The sequence below is a fragment of the Eumetopias jubatus genome, unplaced genomic scaffold, assembly GCF_037043125.1.
Source record: "Eumetopias jubatus isolate StellerSeaLion01/CBP00866 unplaced genomic scaffold, mEumJub1_p1.0 scaffold_4, whole genome shotgun sequence".
Taxonomy (NCBI): domain Eukaryota; kingdom Metazoa; phylum Chordata; class Mammalia; order Carnivora; family Otariidae; genus Eumetopias; species Eumetopias jubatus.
This window is the reverse complement of record NW_028274810.1, coordinates 27,181,601-27,198,384: the sequence shown is the minus strand read 5'-3', so window position 1 is coordinate 27,198,384 and position 16,784 is coordinate 27,181,601. Positions and strand designations below refer to the sequence as shown.

Genomic DNA, 16,784 nt, shown 5'->3' with positions numbered 1-16,784 from the left:
GTTTTTCATTTTTAGTAAAATTTCTTTGATTTCTGAAGTTGGAATTCCCATGTTTAAAAGAATAGATTCTGACTTTATGTTAAGTGAAATGGCACACCAGTTTTTTGGAGGGAGGGGCATGGGGTGGTGTCTGGAAAAATGCCTTTTTCATTAAATAGATCTATAAGAAGAAAAATTCATTATTGCTAATGAATGCAGGGATTTTACTTACTGGAAGTAGTCAAGTGGTCTGGTACAAAAATGCACATTGCATTATGAACCATAACATTGGGAGGTTTGTAATATAAGAGTTGCTAAATATATTTTGAATATCACAAAGACTGTGTTTCTTCCCCTGAGCACGCTCTTTGTTATACCGTGCTTCTCATATTCTTATCTTTTTCATGAGTAGTGAATCTCAATAAAATCTATGGATTGTGTTATGTTTAAAGGTTATTTACTGAACCAATATTTTCACAGATAAGATCAATAATATATGTGTAAACCTTTGAAATTTAGATTGGAGAGGAAGCTGCCTAATAAAACTCTGGTACTGAATTTTATACAACATCTTACCAGCCTTTTAATTTTATATTCAGGTCCTGAAGGATCAGAAGACAAACTGAACACATCTGCAATTATCTGGATTTAGCCCCGATGGTTTTATGCAAAAACTCTGAATGCATTTAAGGTTTATGTATTGTGAAGGCGGTATGTAATGATTACCCATTTCATTTCTTTGTTAAGAACCTTTGTCTAATGTTAAAATTTTGAAGGAAAAGTTTTATGTTTATACCTATTTAGCTGCACCATTAGTGCAAGATATAGACTAAGGAAGTGCTAGAGTTCTAAAGCATGTTTCATTCAGTGATTTTTTTTTTATAGAGTTGGTATCTAAGCTGTATTTGTAAGGCCATCAGTTATTAAGCCACGTAAGTGTTAAATTCCTTTTGAAGCTTTCAAGAGGTATTTTAATTAAATTTTCAAAATTGCTTTTGGATCATCTTCACAATTCTGTAGTGCTTTATGTCCATTAACAAAATAGTAATTAAAATTAAATTTTAAAGGAAATAACCACAGTGGGTCATACTTTTATTAACTTGAGGTAGATAATGAACCTGTCCTATATAAAGACTGAGCTAAATCTGCTGAAAGGCTGGGGATAGTATATTTTAATTAAGGTAATCCTTGTTTGCATCTAACAAACAGCATTGCCACTTAGAAATTTAAGATCTTAGTGATGCATATTAGTACGTTACCTCAACAATCTAATAGAGATTTAATACTTGTGTTTTAAAGAGCAATTTGTCATAAATTAAGAGCATTTGCATAGTAAATTTCAAGGATGTTATTCTTTGCAGAGTTTTCTATAATTAGGGAATGCATTAAACGTTAAAATTTTATAATTTTTGTAGTACTAGGAAAGCTTGCTTTGTTATTAAACTGAGCCTTATTTTCAGCTGCGCATAGCCGTATAGAAAAGTCCAGTCTTAATAAAGACATAATGAATGTACTGTCACTAAGATTTTTTTTCCCTCTTAAATCTTAAGTGAAGGCTATGTGTTTAAAGAATGTTTTATCGTGCGAAATGCAGCTCTGAAGATGTCTATTTACTTGGATGGAGAGTATTTAATCATTTAAAAAGTAGGCCAAAGAGACTTACCCCAACCATACTGCTAAAAAGTTGTAAGCTGCATCATATATAAATTAAGTGTTCTGTAATTGGGGGTATGGGTAGAATCTTTCTTTAGTTGGCTCAGTGTTTACAGTATTCGTATCAATGTTAGTCAGTTAAAGGAATTAAAAAATTAAGAATGACAACCTTATTCTCAAGGTTGCTTTTATTTTAATGGCTAACAAGATAATTTTAGCATTTGCATTTTATTGATCTAAAGAGAATGATTTTATAAAATATAGTTTAGGATAAGGCTCAGCAGCCTGGTTCACCCATGGTCAGATGGAGTTTTGACTTGTGGTGAGAGTCTCTGTCACTTAGACACTTTTACCTGGGGATAACTTCAGGGGATGAAGGGGTGAAGGGATGTGTGCCTCAGAGAAGGATTTACACCGAACTCAGTTTACCTTAGATTACTGTGTATTCTTCCTTCTTATTATCCTCTCCTGTAAACTACCCGACTCCCTGTGCTTTCTCCAACCAAGAGGAAAGGATCTAGACTCTCTGCCACCAGGATCTACAGAGGTCATTGGCTTGAGCTTGTAGTAATTTTTAAAAAAAGTTTCCCCTTGGCAGGGAACACAAGTGTTTATTGAACATTCATTCAGTGGATGTCTTCTGTCAAAGGACTAATTCAGGTTATATAGGTGTGAACATTATGTGACTCATGATCTTTAACTCAACACTGCATCAGTTCTAACAATAATTATAAAATATTTAGATTCCTAGTTTTATGGTATGTTGGAGCCAGCATGGAAGGTGATATTTCACTGTTCTCATGATTTAGAGATTTCTATGCTGTCAATATATCATCATCATCATCATCATTATATAATTAGCTATAAGAGTCTCATAGCTATAATGTGTTTTAATTAGCTATAGCTAAGGAATAATAGTAATGAAAGAGGATATTCCAATTCTTCCTTTCATCAGAAGGGCAGGCTGAAGTGAAAATAGTAGGCACCTGACGACAGTAGGTTGTGAGTTCAAATCTCAAAATTGTAATTATTGGCTGGGTGATCTTGGGCCTGAATTTCTACATTTGTATGTTGGAATGTACACACTCCGTTCAGTTTTAGCTCCCTCTTTCTTCCCCTTTAAAAGACTATATTAACTTGAAAGCTCTAGTGGTTTCAGAGATAACATCTCTGGTGAAGATTCCTTCTTGCCCTGTTTGTACCACCAACTGCCCATCTCTACCCCTCAGTATTCAAGAGTTGAAAAATTAAAGCCCAGAAAGATAAAATGATTGATTGAGGGAAACAAAAAATAATTTAAAAATAAAAATGAATAGTGGACGCAGATCAACTTCTCCAGGCCGCTCAGTGTTCAGGATGGATTAAGTGTTCCCGTGGGGGGTGGAGTGCTGAGTTTTACCACTGGGACTTAGGGAGGAAGTGCCAAATTGTCTGTGATGGCAAAGAATCTACAACCTAAGGTCTTAGATTAAAACTACTTTCAGGCTATTTTGTTGTTGAGGTTGCACTGTATTAGATGCTCAGCAAAACCTGGTGATTAGAAGCTGGTCAATGAAGATCCTGAACTATAATTGACCAAATCTCCATCCGTTGTAGCTCTAAGAGCCGGAAATAGCATCCAACACTGTTCAGCACTTTCTATGTCAGAAACCACGCATTTCACATTTACTAACCTATTTACTTATCACTAAAATTTCCTGAGGTTAGTACTGTTACCACTCCCATTTTACTTATGAGAAAAGTGAGGCGCAAAGAAGAGGACATTGTCCGTGTAAGGAAGTCAGAGGACTGGGAAGCTAATCTAGGCAACCTGATGCCATAGCCTAACTGTTTAGCACTTTGCTATTCTGCCACTTAATATTATCTGGGCTGTCTAAGGATTATTAGCACAAAGGTATGTATGGAGCCCAGATCTTTCCTTCTGTGACTGTTTTTAGGTTGGAAGTAGCTCTAATGGAGGGCACACATGGGAAAGGGTCTGAGAGAAGAGCAGCAGAATAGAGAGTAGTCATGTCACAGGGCTCTGGAGGCAGGAGATATGGCTTTCACTTTATTTTTTAAAATATTTATTTTAGAGTGAGAAAGAGTGAGAGCATGAGCAGAAGGGGCAGAGGGAGAGGGAGAGAGAATCCCAAGCAGACTCTGTACTGAGTACGGAGCCGCCGCGGGGCTCAATCCCAGGACCCTGAGATCATGACGTGAGCCCAAACCAAGAGTCTGACGCTTAGTAGACTGCGCCACCCAGCCGCCTTAGGTGATGGGACTTTTCACAATGGTTCTGCAGCTCCTAGCATGAGCTCAGGTGAGCTGTGGAAGTTCACTGAATTTCCTGCTCAGTAAGGTAGTGATGTTAATTTCCACATGGTAGTATTGTTGTTTCTCATCACCCACGTGGCCGATGCCTGGTTCAAAGCAAGGGCTTTATCCTCAGTAACTATTGTCAGGATTTACCCACTTATTACTTAGAGAGATAAGGGATCGCAGTCGTACCCTTGTGCCCAAAGTGTTCCTGTTCAAAAGTTAAAGTCTGCCTCATTTTTGTTAATCTTGGTGGCTTATAATGGCCCTTGTTTCTGTGATACGGGTTTTACAATTGTGTTTTCAAATAAATATAACTTCCTTTTCTGGTTACTTCTATTTTTCCATATGAGAAGGTAATAAGCATCTGCAGGAGATTGGAGGCTCACTGCAAAAATCCAAGATATGTTTATGAGCCACTTATTTGCAGTTAATCTCTATGATAACACTTTGTGGGAATTAGCAGTGGTTAGATTGATTTTGGAAGGACAATCCTAACAGGACGTTTTCATTTGGAAAGAGGAGAGGGAGTTTTATTTTTTCATTTCAGTAAATACAGAGTATGTACCATGTGGCAGATACTGTGCCTGAGTAGAGTGAATACATTTCATTTTAAGAAGTCACTGAGCAATTGATGGAAGCTGTTTGCTATGCTGTGTTGACATGGACTGTGATCCCAAGCGGGCAGGAAAGTGTGCCAGGGTTTGAGAGAACGGGATGACAGAATCTGACTATGTATTTACTCTACATGATGTAAGTACAATAATATGAGCAAAATCCAAACCCAAGTCATTTTTTAATAAAAGATGGTTTTTATAAAGTGTTTTGAATATGTTGACTATTTTGGACTTTTTTCTACTATATCTAAACATAATTTGTATTATGCTTGTATTATATGATCACTGGCATATTTTGCCTTGCTCATTGTGTCATTTTATACCAACTTGATATGATCAGTGTATAGATAGGAGTTTATCTTCAAAGAGAAGTTATTAATTATTTTTACATATATAACAAAGACATAGACCCTTCCCTTTAGGAGTTTAGAGTTTAAACTAGACAGTACTAAGACCAAAACACTCTATAATATCAAACAGGTACCTACATTGAATAAAACATTTTGTATTTCTAGAAATGTCACTTACCTACCTTAATCAGCATGTGTGCTAGTAATTTTTGCTTCTCTTTCTGCAAAAACAGAAAGAACTAATGATTCAGTCCTAACAGGGAAAGAGCAAAGATGTCACAAAATCATACAGTTCTTTAAATTAGTTTTTTTTATACTTCTTATTAGGATTATGCTCTTTATCTATGATTGCTGCTCTAAAATATTAACCTTTAACAAAATTCATTGCACAGCCGGTTGTAGTTCTGTGATCTGCCCAGTTACAGCATTCTGAATGTTTATACATCTTTGGGAATCCCCAGCCGGTCTCCCTAAATTCTCTGAAGAGAAAGAAAAATTCCAATCATTGTTTCCCCTTCCTGCTTTTGTTCCCAGAGAATACAGACCTGCTCATCAAGAGCAAACACACGGAGGTGAGAGATCAGTGAAATTGTAGGACAAGGCAGCCGAGTTCTGCTTTGTTGAGCAGAAGGAGTGAGCCCTATGGTCTCCATGAGGTGTCTCGCTGTCTGCGGAGGATTTGTGTGAACTGTCGGTTGAAAACATTGACAGCGTTCCATTAGTAATGAATTATGGGAGTAATTTCATTAATTTCTTTACCTCAGTCAGTACATGTTAGTGTAAGTTGCTCAACCAAACATCAAAAGAACCACTGCATTGTAACCTTTTAGTCTTTTACTGTGTAACCAGGAACAGCAAAGAAATAAATTAGCATAACATTCCTTTAAAAAAAAAAGTGACTGGAGATAAGCAGTGGACATAATTTTTCCTGTTTTTAATTTAATAGCAGGTTTATGGTTTTATGCAAAACCATTCACATTATATTTGACCCTCTGGGAGCTGCCTGTTTTTTTTTTTTTTTCTTCTGTGGGTATAATTTTGAATCTTTAATAATCTGTTGTTAAATCCAGTCTGAGTTTGATTAATGAATTGTGATGAGCCAGTGCATTAATTTGCAGGTTTGGTCTAATGCCCTAAAAGGCTGCTTTGTTGTGGATGTTATTAACGCTAAACTCCTCAGGAGGAGCCATGGGATGGCAGTGTGCCCCAAATAATGGACAAGCTACATCTTTAGGAAATCCCAATGAGGGAACTATAGCTCTAGAAGTGACTATGGAGCTATGTTATTGAAGGAGAAAATCCTGATTGAGTTTAATGTCCTAGAACAGGGGTCTGCAGAGACCAAGGGTTCTCTGGATGAAATTCAGGGGGGCCTGTGGATTTAGATAGTAAAATAATTCTTTACTTTCATCAGGCTTTAACTGAAAATTCACATTCTGTTCAATTATAAATGTAGGCAACAAGCCACAGAATTATTAATAGTATCTGTGACTTTGTCGTCAATAAAAATCACAGATATTTTTATAACATATTATGGGGTTACGAGTAGCTCAACATGCCATTTGTGCTTATCACTGCTTCAAAATTATAGTTGTTATTAGGACAGCTGCTGGGTCTGGTTATTTAATGTGTTAGTAAAGAAATACACATATCACAAATTTTTAAGATGATAACCATATTTCAATATGATTGGTTGCATTTGTATTCTTGTTTTAGGCATTTAAATACATGATTCTGAGAAGGGGTCTTTGGCCCCCAAATGGTTAAGAACTCCCCTTTCTAGAGTGGCTGTTGTCCATGCCACCATCTTTGTCTTTGGTAAATTGATACTTCACTTCTTCCTCAGAGCTCTATTTTCAGGAGCAGGGCCAAGGCTCAGATGTGATACCCATGTGGCCAGATGATAGCAGTTGACTATGTGGTGTTAACATTACCAACTTCTCATTTATTCCCCTACTTTCCTCCTTCTGAGCTCCTGGAAGCTACAGACTGTTTATTTTATTTGCTGTTAATTTCCCAACCACATATTATACTGTTTGGCACATAGTAGACACTTAGAAAATATTTAATGAATTGTGATAGTTTAGGAGGAAATAGATTTTTTTTTTTGCCCCATTTGAGTGAATCTGGGCTTTAAGATCATTTTTTAAAGTGAAAGAAAAATCTGGTCACATTCTGAAGAGTTTATTGCATTATAAAAGGTATTTACAAGGCATTAGGAATGTTTTTTAGGAACTAATATTAACCAGTTTATTGTCCAGCAGCTCCGCTTATCGGGGAACGGTAGACTCTCATAACTGATTTTTAAAAAGTATTGTTATCGTTAAACAAAAAGAGAACTGGAATTCTCCAAAGGCAAATATAGCCGCAGAGAGATAAAGTTAGATTAAGGAAAGAGATTAGCATGTGTGCTGGGAGTGTGTATAAGTGTGTGGATGTGTTTTTGTGTGTGTCTCTGTGTATAAAGAGACCCAGCCCGACTGAGAGAGTCTTTAGAACTGTAGTTGCCTTGGAGATTATTTTTCAATTTAATTTAACAAGTATTGAAACTGAAGCACAAAGAGGTTAAATGATCAGTGACCTCCTAATTGCTAAATCCAATAAAGCCTTCCTGGACCTTATCTTACTCGACCATGCTCCTGCATTTTATGTTGTTTACCTTCTACTTTTTCTGAAAGTCTGTGCATATGCTGTTTGTACCACCCAGAATGCTTTCCTTTCCTGCTCCTTTCTATCTCTGCCCCCTACCCTTCTTCCAGAAGAACACAGCTTTCACACCCACCTGGTCTCCATCCTTTAAGTAGAGCTTTGCTCTAGTTCCGTGTTTATCAAATTTATTTTTCATTCTTGCTATCCTTAAGTAGCCTTTTTAGACATTTAAAAAAAACTCTCCTCATTCTCTCCTCCACCAAAACCTGGTGTAATTTTAGGACCACAGATAGACTATAGATCAGTTGATGTACTCTAACCTTCTGCAGGGAAACAAACCAATATAATATCCAAGAACCAATTTCCCCTCTCTGGGAGTTGGATCACCCCTGCTGAGAATGCATACTCTTGTGGAATTCAAATGTCACCAGACTGTGGATTCAAAAGAGGTTGCGAAGGGCACCAACTTCTAGCCATTTTGCTAACAGAAATTCCAGTCTTTCCTACAGGATTTCTTCCCTCCCCCAACTTTTCAGGAGTGTTACCTGTTTTGTATAAAAGTAGGTTTTGTTCTGTCTGTCTCTTTCTACCTGTGGGGGAACTGGGAACACAGTCACTATCTCAAGGATGGACTGGAAGAGAATTGTTCTCCATTTTGTCTTTGGTCATGACAGTCAAGCCCAGTGAAATGCAGCTGGTGGGCAGTGACTCTCAGAACCCTCTTGTTGCTTCCACAACTGCCTAGTGGGCGGGAAGATGGTCACCCTCACTGCTCTTGCTGCTGGCTACAGGTGCCCATGTTTACTGACTGGCCTTTGCCCAGGTCTCTGATAGAGTAATTGCTCAGGCAAGTGTGCTATTTGGTGATACTAACTCTTTTAATTCCCATCTTACACAATTGTGTTCTCTGGGGTGCATCTGAGACACCAGGTCAACTATGCAACTATCCCACCGTCTCTCTGCCCTCCAAGTTTGGCCCATGCTGTTCCATCACCCTGGAATGTTTTTCTCTTTTTCAACTAGATAACTCTACTCTCAGTTACCATATTATGTATCATTTCTTTCAGGAAGCTCCTCCAATGCTCCCCCACAGTCTATGTGTGGATACTCTTCCTGCAAGCTCCCCTGGTAACTTGTATTCCTAGAGTTATTATATGACAGACTGCTTATTTTTCTGTATATCCCATTATCATTCAGGCTCCTTACATGCAGAAAGCATGATGGTTTTGAGGTTTAGCAAGTGAAAATACAAGATGCCCAGTTAAATTTGATTTTCAGATAAACAACGAATATTTTTTTAGTATAATTATGTCCCATAATTGAATATTTGCATATGGGGCATATGTATTTGAATATGGGACATACATATACTAAGAATTATTCATTATTTATATGCCATTCTAATGTAACTGGCCATCCTGTCTTTTACCTGGCAATCCTAAGAACATGTCATGTTTTACTGTATTCCTGGAGCCTAGCACAGTACCAGTCATCTAGGAGACACTCCGTAAATCCTTACATAGTGGATGAATTTCTTTTAGAAGCTGGTGATAGAGCAGGGAACAAAACAAACAGAGGGTTTGCCTTCTTGGAGGTTATATTCTAGTGGGTGAATATAAATAATAAATAAATAAAATACATAGCATGTCAGTGTTAGTAAGAGCTATGGAGGAAAATGAAGCAGAAAAGGGGATATAACATGTCTAACATAGGGCTGATTTTTCTTCTTGTCAAACTTGCTGTATGTTTATTCTTCCTCATTTCAGCTGATGGCAACTCCATTCTTATAGCTGTTTAGATCAAACCCCTGGAAAGTCATCCTTCCTCTTTCTGTTATAGTCCTCATCCAGTCTGTTAGGAAATCTTATTTGTTCTCCCTTCCAGAATCTGACCACTTGTTACCATCTCTACTAAGAAGTCATTGGTCCAAGCCACCATCAACTCTCACCTGGATTACTGCAGTAGCATCTGGGATGGTGTCACTTCTTCTGCCCTTATCTCTGTATGCCCCATTTTCAACACAGCAATAGAAAGAGATTTTTTTTTAAATCTAACTCAGATTATGTCATTCCTTTCTTCAAAACATTCCAATGGCTCCCTACTTTCCTCATTTTAAAAACCAGGTCTTCAAGGATCTTCATGATTCAGCCCCATTATCTCTTTGATCTCAACTCCTGCAACTCTTTCTCACTAGGGTGACCGACCAACCATCTCAGTTTGCCCTGGATGCCCTGAAAGTCACACATCCCAGGAAAACCCTGAGTCCCTGGCGAACTTGGACAGTTAGTTGCTCACCCTATCCATCACTCTAGCTGCTGTGCCTTTTTACTGTCCCTCCAACATACCAGGCACACTCCCACCTCTGGCTTTTGCACTTGTTCTCCCTGTTATGAACATTCTTCTCCCTATATCTAAGTCACTAATTCCTTTCTACCTTCCAAGTTTTGTTCAGATGTCATTCCTCTCAATAAAGCTTGCTTCCAAAACCCTATTTATAATATAATTTAAACTCCTTTCACATGCCCTCTGAACAGTCTGACAAATGCTCCTTGACCTGCCCCTGTTTTATTTCCAAAGCATTTATCCATCTCCAACACACTGTATAATTAAGGTGTCTGTGCTTATTGTTTATCTCTTCCTTTTAGAATCTAGGGCCCATGAAGGCAAGAATCTTTGTTTTGTTTACTTATTTGTCCTAAGCACCTAAGTACCTGGCTCACATTGGCACTGGATAAATATCTGGTGAATTGAACTGAAAAGGGATTGGAAGTTGTGGAAGAAATTGCAATGATAATGGTCAGGGATGAAGGTGATATTTATGCAGAGATCTGAAGAAGGGAGGGAATGAGCCATGTGAATCTAGGTGGAAGAAACATCCAGGCACGTGGAAGAATGAGTACAAATGTCACGGGGCAGGAATGTGCCTGTCATGTTTGCAAAGAGCAAGGAGGCAGTAAGACTAGAGTAGAGTGGTCAAGACATGGTGGGTAGGAGATGACGTAGGTGACTGGATGGCAGTCCAGATGATGTAGAGATGTAGTCATGACCATTATTTGGCTTTTATTGTGAGTAAAATGAGACGCCAACTGAACAGTTTTGGGGAGAGTGGTGATGTAATGTGATTCAGCTTTAACAGCTTACCCTAATGACTGTGTTGACAATCAGCTATAGGGAGCAAGGGTAGAAGAAGGAAGGCCAGATATGAAAGGGAAATGAATCAAGAAAGAGATGATGTTGGTTTATATAAGATTAGCAGCTGACAGTAGTGAGAAATGACCAGATTCTGGATAAATTTTGAATTGAAGCTGACAGGAAATGTTGATGATCTGGATGTGAGGTGTGAGAAAAAAGAAGAGTCAGGAATAATTTCTGATTTTTTTTAAAGTAAATTTTTCCTTGCAGTATAATCATGCATACAGAAACATGCCCAAATCGTGAGTGTAGAGCATGGTGAATTTTTCTCAAAGGGTCAATACTCATGTAATCACCTCTTCCAGCAAGACATAGAACATTACCAGCCCCTGCTATGCTGCTTCTCAGCCATCATCCCTCCTCGAATAACCATTGTCGCTGATTTTTTTCCCACTAAGCACAGCTTAACCTGTGTTCACAAGTTTTGATGTCATGTTTTCATTATCATTTAGTTCAAAATATTTTCTAATTTCTATTCTGACTTCTTCTTTGACCAATTTCCAAATATTTGGTGGATGTTCTAGTTTGTATCTGGTTACTGATTTCTTGCTTAATTCCACTGGTTCCAAGAATACATTAATGGTTTCAATATTTTGAAATGTTGGGGGACTTAGGAACTCAGTTTATGGCCCAGAATATGGTCAGTTTTGGTAAATGTCTCACGTTTCCTTATTAGATGGAGAATTTTATATCTGTCAATTAAATCAAGTTTATCAATATATTATTTAGCCCATTAACAAGTCAGGAAATGACAGATGTTGGCGAGGATGTGGAGAAAGGGGAACCCTCCTACACTGTTGGTGGGAATGCAAGCTGGTGCAGCCACTCTGGAAAACAGTATGGAGGTTCCTCAAAAAGTTGAAAATAGAGCTACGCTATGACCCAGCAATTGCACTACTGGGTATTTACCCCAAAGATAAAAATGTAGTGATCCGAAGGGGCACGTGCACCCCAATGTTTATAGCAGCAATGTCCACAATAGCCAAACTGTGGAAATAGCCAAGATGTCCATCAACAGATGAATAGATAAAGAAGAAGATATTATATATATATATACATATATATATATATATATATATGTTTAAAATGGAATATTATGCAGCCATCAAAAAATGAAATCTTGCCATTTGCAAAGACGTGAATGGAGCTAGAGGGCATTATGCTAAGCAAAATAAGTCAATCAGAGAAAGACAATTATATAATCTCACTGATATATGGAATTTGAGAAACAGAACAGAGGATCATAGGGGAAGGGAGAGAAAAATGAAACAAGACAAAACCAGAGAGGGAGATAAACCATAAGAGACTCTTAATCTCAGGAAACAAACTGAGGGTTGCTGTAGTGGAGGGGGGTGGGAGGGATGGGGTGGCTGGGTGATGGACATTGGGTATTTGCTATGGTGAGTGCTGTGAATTGTTAAGACTGATGAATCACAGACCTCTCCCCCTGAAACAAATAATATATTATATATTAATAAAAAATATATTATTTAGCCTGATTGTTCAGTGAGTAATTTTTCAAAGTTTATTGAAGTCTCCTACTATAATTGTGGACTTAATCTCTTTCTATATTTAGTTCTGTTAATTTTTGCTTTACTTTTTTGAGAGACTGAGTTTAAAATTGTCATATCTTTCTAGAGTAACTTTTTTTTTTACTATTTAAAAAGTTATTTTATTGTCAAATAAATCATACACACAAAAGAGAGGTAATGTATCACATATATATAGTTTAAAGAATAATAGAAAAATAAGAGTCTGTGAATCCACAACACAGCTTAAAGATAGCCCTGTTCTTGTTTATGTTCCCGCCTAGTTCTCTCTCACACCACGATCCTGGATTTTTTTCCTAAAGATTTATTCATTTGAAAGAGAATGAGAGCGAGCGAGCGAGCGAGAGAGAGCATGTGAGTAGCGAGTAGGGAGGGGCAGAGGGAGAGAAGCTTCAAGCAGACTCCCCACTGAGTGCCAAGCCAGACTTGGGGCTCCATCTCACAACCCATGAGATCATGACCTGAGCTGAAACCAAGAGTCAGCACTTAACTGACTGAACCACCCAGGCATCCCTATCTTGGATTTTTTGTTAATTGCTCTTGCTGTTAAAAAGAGTCTTATCATAATTATAAGCATCCCTAAATTATGGTTTAGTTTTATCGTTTTTTCATCTCCACATCTGGCAGATTAACTTTTAAATACCATTATGAAATGTCCCTTTTTATGTTTAATGATAGTGTTTATATATCTCTCCACTCTTTCTCTGTAATTTCAGATGTGCTTATTTAGCAATGTACAGTTGAATTTTTATTTTTTCATTTAGTTGAACAAACTTTATCTTTCAGTTGAAGTATTTAGTCCATTTACATTTAATGTAAGTAATGTAAGGATATATTTGGGATTATATTTACTGGATATAACAGCATGCATCTTTAATGAATAGAGTCTAATACAAATTACCACTTCTCAGATAATGCTAGGATTTAATAACATATTAATTCCATTTATCCCCTTTGGCTATGAGAATTATTGCTCCTCATGCATTTTAATCATGCATCTTAAACTTCATAGTATATTATTATTGCTTTGTAGTCAATAGTCATTTATATTTATACTCATATATACCTTTCTATTGCTCTTCATTCCTTCCTGAATTTCTGTCTTTCCATCTGGGATCATGTTCCTCTTGTCTAAAAACCCCTTCAGTATTTCTTTCTTTCTTTCGTTTTTTTTTTTTTTTTTTGATGTCTGATCGTATTTATTTGTCACTCATAGAAAATCTCATTTTTGACTGGACTCAGACTTAGAGGTAGAAGATCTCAGAGAGGACAGCCTCTGTCTCTTGGCAATCTGTTCCTGGCGTTTTTCTTTGGCCTCCTTCATTCTCTTGGCCAAAAGTTTAGCATATTCTGCAGCCTCTTACTTATTTTTCTTAGGGCGCTGCTTCTTCAAAACAATACGCTGCCGTTTGTGCTGGAGGACTCGTGGAGTAACAAGACGCTGAATCTTAGGTGCTTTGGTTCTAGGTTTCTTCCCTTCTTTGTTTAGGGCCTTTCTCACAACATACTGGTGGACATCATCTTCTTTAGAGAGATTGAAAAGTTTGTGGATTCTGCTGGCTCTTTTGGGCCCCAGGTGACGAGGCACAGTAGTATCAGTGAGTCCAGGAATATCCTTCTCCCCCTTTTTTACAATGACCAAGTTGAGAACACTGAGATTGGCATCCACAATGCAACCCCGAACAGATTTGCGCTTTCTCTCTCCAGTCCGCCTGGGTCTATAGCAGGAATGCCCCTTACTCAGCAGCAGGCAGACACGACCATGGGTCAAGACACCTTGCTTCATGGGGAAGCCTTGTTTGTCATTGCCACCACTGATTTGGACCACATAACCCTTCCATTCTTCACTCAGAGCATCAGCAGCAACTTCTGTGGCCATACGCTTCTCATAAAAGGTACGAAGTTTGCGTTCATCGTCCACTTCAATGAGTTTCTGGCAGCCAGTAGCTGGGAAAGAGATGTTCAGCTTCATCCTGAAGCAGCCTACCGCCTCCGAGGCGCCACGAAAAGAGCACCCCTTCAGTATTTCTTTTAGTATGGGTCTGCTGACAACAAATGCTCTTTTTTTTTTTTTTTGATGCCTTTGTATCTGAAGGATGTTTTTACTGTGTATAGACTACTAAGTTGTCAAAATTTCTTTCAGCACTTAAGATGCATTCTATTTTCTTCTGGCTTCCAAGGTTTCTGTTCAGAACTTAGTTGTCATTGTTGTAGCTCCTTTGAAGGTAATATGCTTTTTCATCTGGCTGTTCTTATGGCTTAGTTTTTGTCTTTGCCATTTGGCAGTTTTATTGTGATGTGACTAGTAGCTTATTTATCCTGCTTGAAATTGATATCTTTTGTCTGTTTTAGAAAATTCTCAGACATTGTATCTTCAAATGTTGCTTTGGCCCCCATTCCCTCTTGAACGTACTTCTGGATATCCAGTTACACTTATATTATACTTTTGCCATCACTCATGTGTCTCTTGCACTGTTTTTTATATTTCCATTCTATTTTTGTTGTTGTTGTTGTTTTTTGAGCTAAATGTTTTCTACTGAGCTATCTTACAATACTAATCCTCTTTTTACCTGTGTTTAATCTGCTATTAAACCCTTCTGTTGACTTCTTAATTTTATTATTTATTTATTTATTATTTTTTAAGCTTTTATTTTTTTATTTGACAGAGAGAGCACAAGTAGAGCGGCAGGCAGAGAGAGAGGGAGAAGCAGGCTTCCCGCTGAGCAGGGAGCCCGACGCGGGGCCCGATCCCAGGACCCTGGGATCATGACCCGAGCCGAAGGCAGACGCTCAACCGACTGAGCCACTCAGGTGCCCCAAGCATGGGTAATTTTAGAACTCCAATTAAAATAATGCTCTTAAGACTACAAAATAAGCAAATCTAAAGCTTAACATCCAGGACTTTCCATACATCAAAAAACTAGTAATTGAACAGTTACAATAATTGATTAAAATAATATGATCTATAGATGTCCAAGAGGATTTAACTATTTTCTTCTAGTTTTAAGCTCACACTAAGCTTCCACTACCCATTTTATTCACTTAAATTATCTCCTCTGCCAGCATTAATTAGTTCATAAGCAAAGGAGCAAAAGCCACAAAAGTCAAATTTTATTTCATTAACTTAAATGCTGAAGAAAATGTGTATTTCAAATCTTTAATTAAACTCATTTATCTGAAACATGTTTACACACAGGACAGATAGAGGATTTCAAGTAACTTATGGTAGAGTCCACTGTCCATTTAAAAAATATGCTTCTTTCTCCCACAAAATCTCCATGTTGAAAGGCAAAAAAATTTTCTTTTATACTACATAAAAGCTAGATGCAAACTTCTGATGTATATTTACTTCACTGTCAACTCTGATGCTGAAGCTGGGAGGCAGAGATGTCCATAGTTCGGTTAAATGATGCAAATAATAAGCTTCCGTTTCTCTGAGATATAAATTAGAAGCCTTCATTCACTGTCTATCACAGTAGTACCAGACTTGATTGACTCTCACATCTGGTCACTTCTTCTTTCCTTTCCCTTTTTTACTTCCCTCTCCTTGCTGAAGACTTTGGTCACCACCTCCTGTTTTTTGTGTCCTTGGTTTTAGTTTGGGTATCATTTCTGCTACATACAACATTACTGACTTACGTGATGGGAACTGTACGAGACAGAGGCTGCCATCTTCCTGTTTGAGCTGGAACCGGACTCTGCCCCTGTACTGAACATCACGATTCCACTCTCTAGAGTACATTTTATTTTTCTCAAGGAATACATTAAGTCCAACTGCTGAGCACACATCTTGAATCTCAGTAGCTGTAGGATTTTCAACAGCTTTACTTATGGGGATTCGCCTCCCCTCTGCGATGGTCTTCTTGTTATTTAAATAAGCAGGATAGATACAAATGAACCTGTCCTGATCGGCCGGGGGGGCGGGGGACCGAGCGGCAGCACAAGCCATCTTCACCCAGGCCCGCACAGAGCCCACCCAAGACCTCCCGGGGAACGACCGGCCGGAATTCGGTTCTTGACTTCTTAATTTTAATTATTGTATCTTTCAGTTCTAGAATTTCCACTTGATTATTTTTTAATGGATTCCATTTTTTTCTAGTGAAGCTATCTTGTCATCTATGTTTAAAATATATTTATCCATGTTTGATAACTTTGATATCTGAATTATCTGTGACCCTATTTCTATTGTCTTCCTTTTTCTTTTTTCTGATTTCTTGGTATGTCAGCTAATATTTTGTTGAGTGCCAGAAACTTTGCATGCAAAATTATAAAGGCTCTGGATGGTGCTATTTTTCTCTAGAGAGGGTTCACTTTATATAATGGTAGGCAGCTGGAATAAGAGCAGAGCAACTCAATCCAGTCAGTCTATGACTGGAAATAATTGGGTCTCAGAATTTGTAAGGTTGTAGATTCATCTGCTTGGTTCAACCTGTAGGCTGCGTAGTCTTGGACAAGTACATAATATTTCTATTCATCACTTTTTTCATTGATAGTAC

General features: G+C 37.8%; 2 pseudogenes; both read right to left on the bottom strand.

Moving 5' to 3' along the window:
* Positions 1-13,466: 13,466 nt before the first annotated feature.
* Positions 13,467-14,291, bottom strand: LOC114207945 (small ribosomal subunit protein eS6 pseudogene; annotated as a pseudogene).
* A 1,505-nt stretch (positions 14,292-15,796) lies between these two features.
* LOC114207946 (signal recognition particle 19 kDa protein pseudogene) lies at positions 15,797-16,237 on the bottom strand (annotated as a pseudogene).
* Between the last annotated feature and the right edge of the window lie 547 nt (positions 16,238-16,784).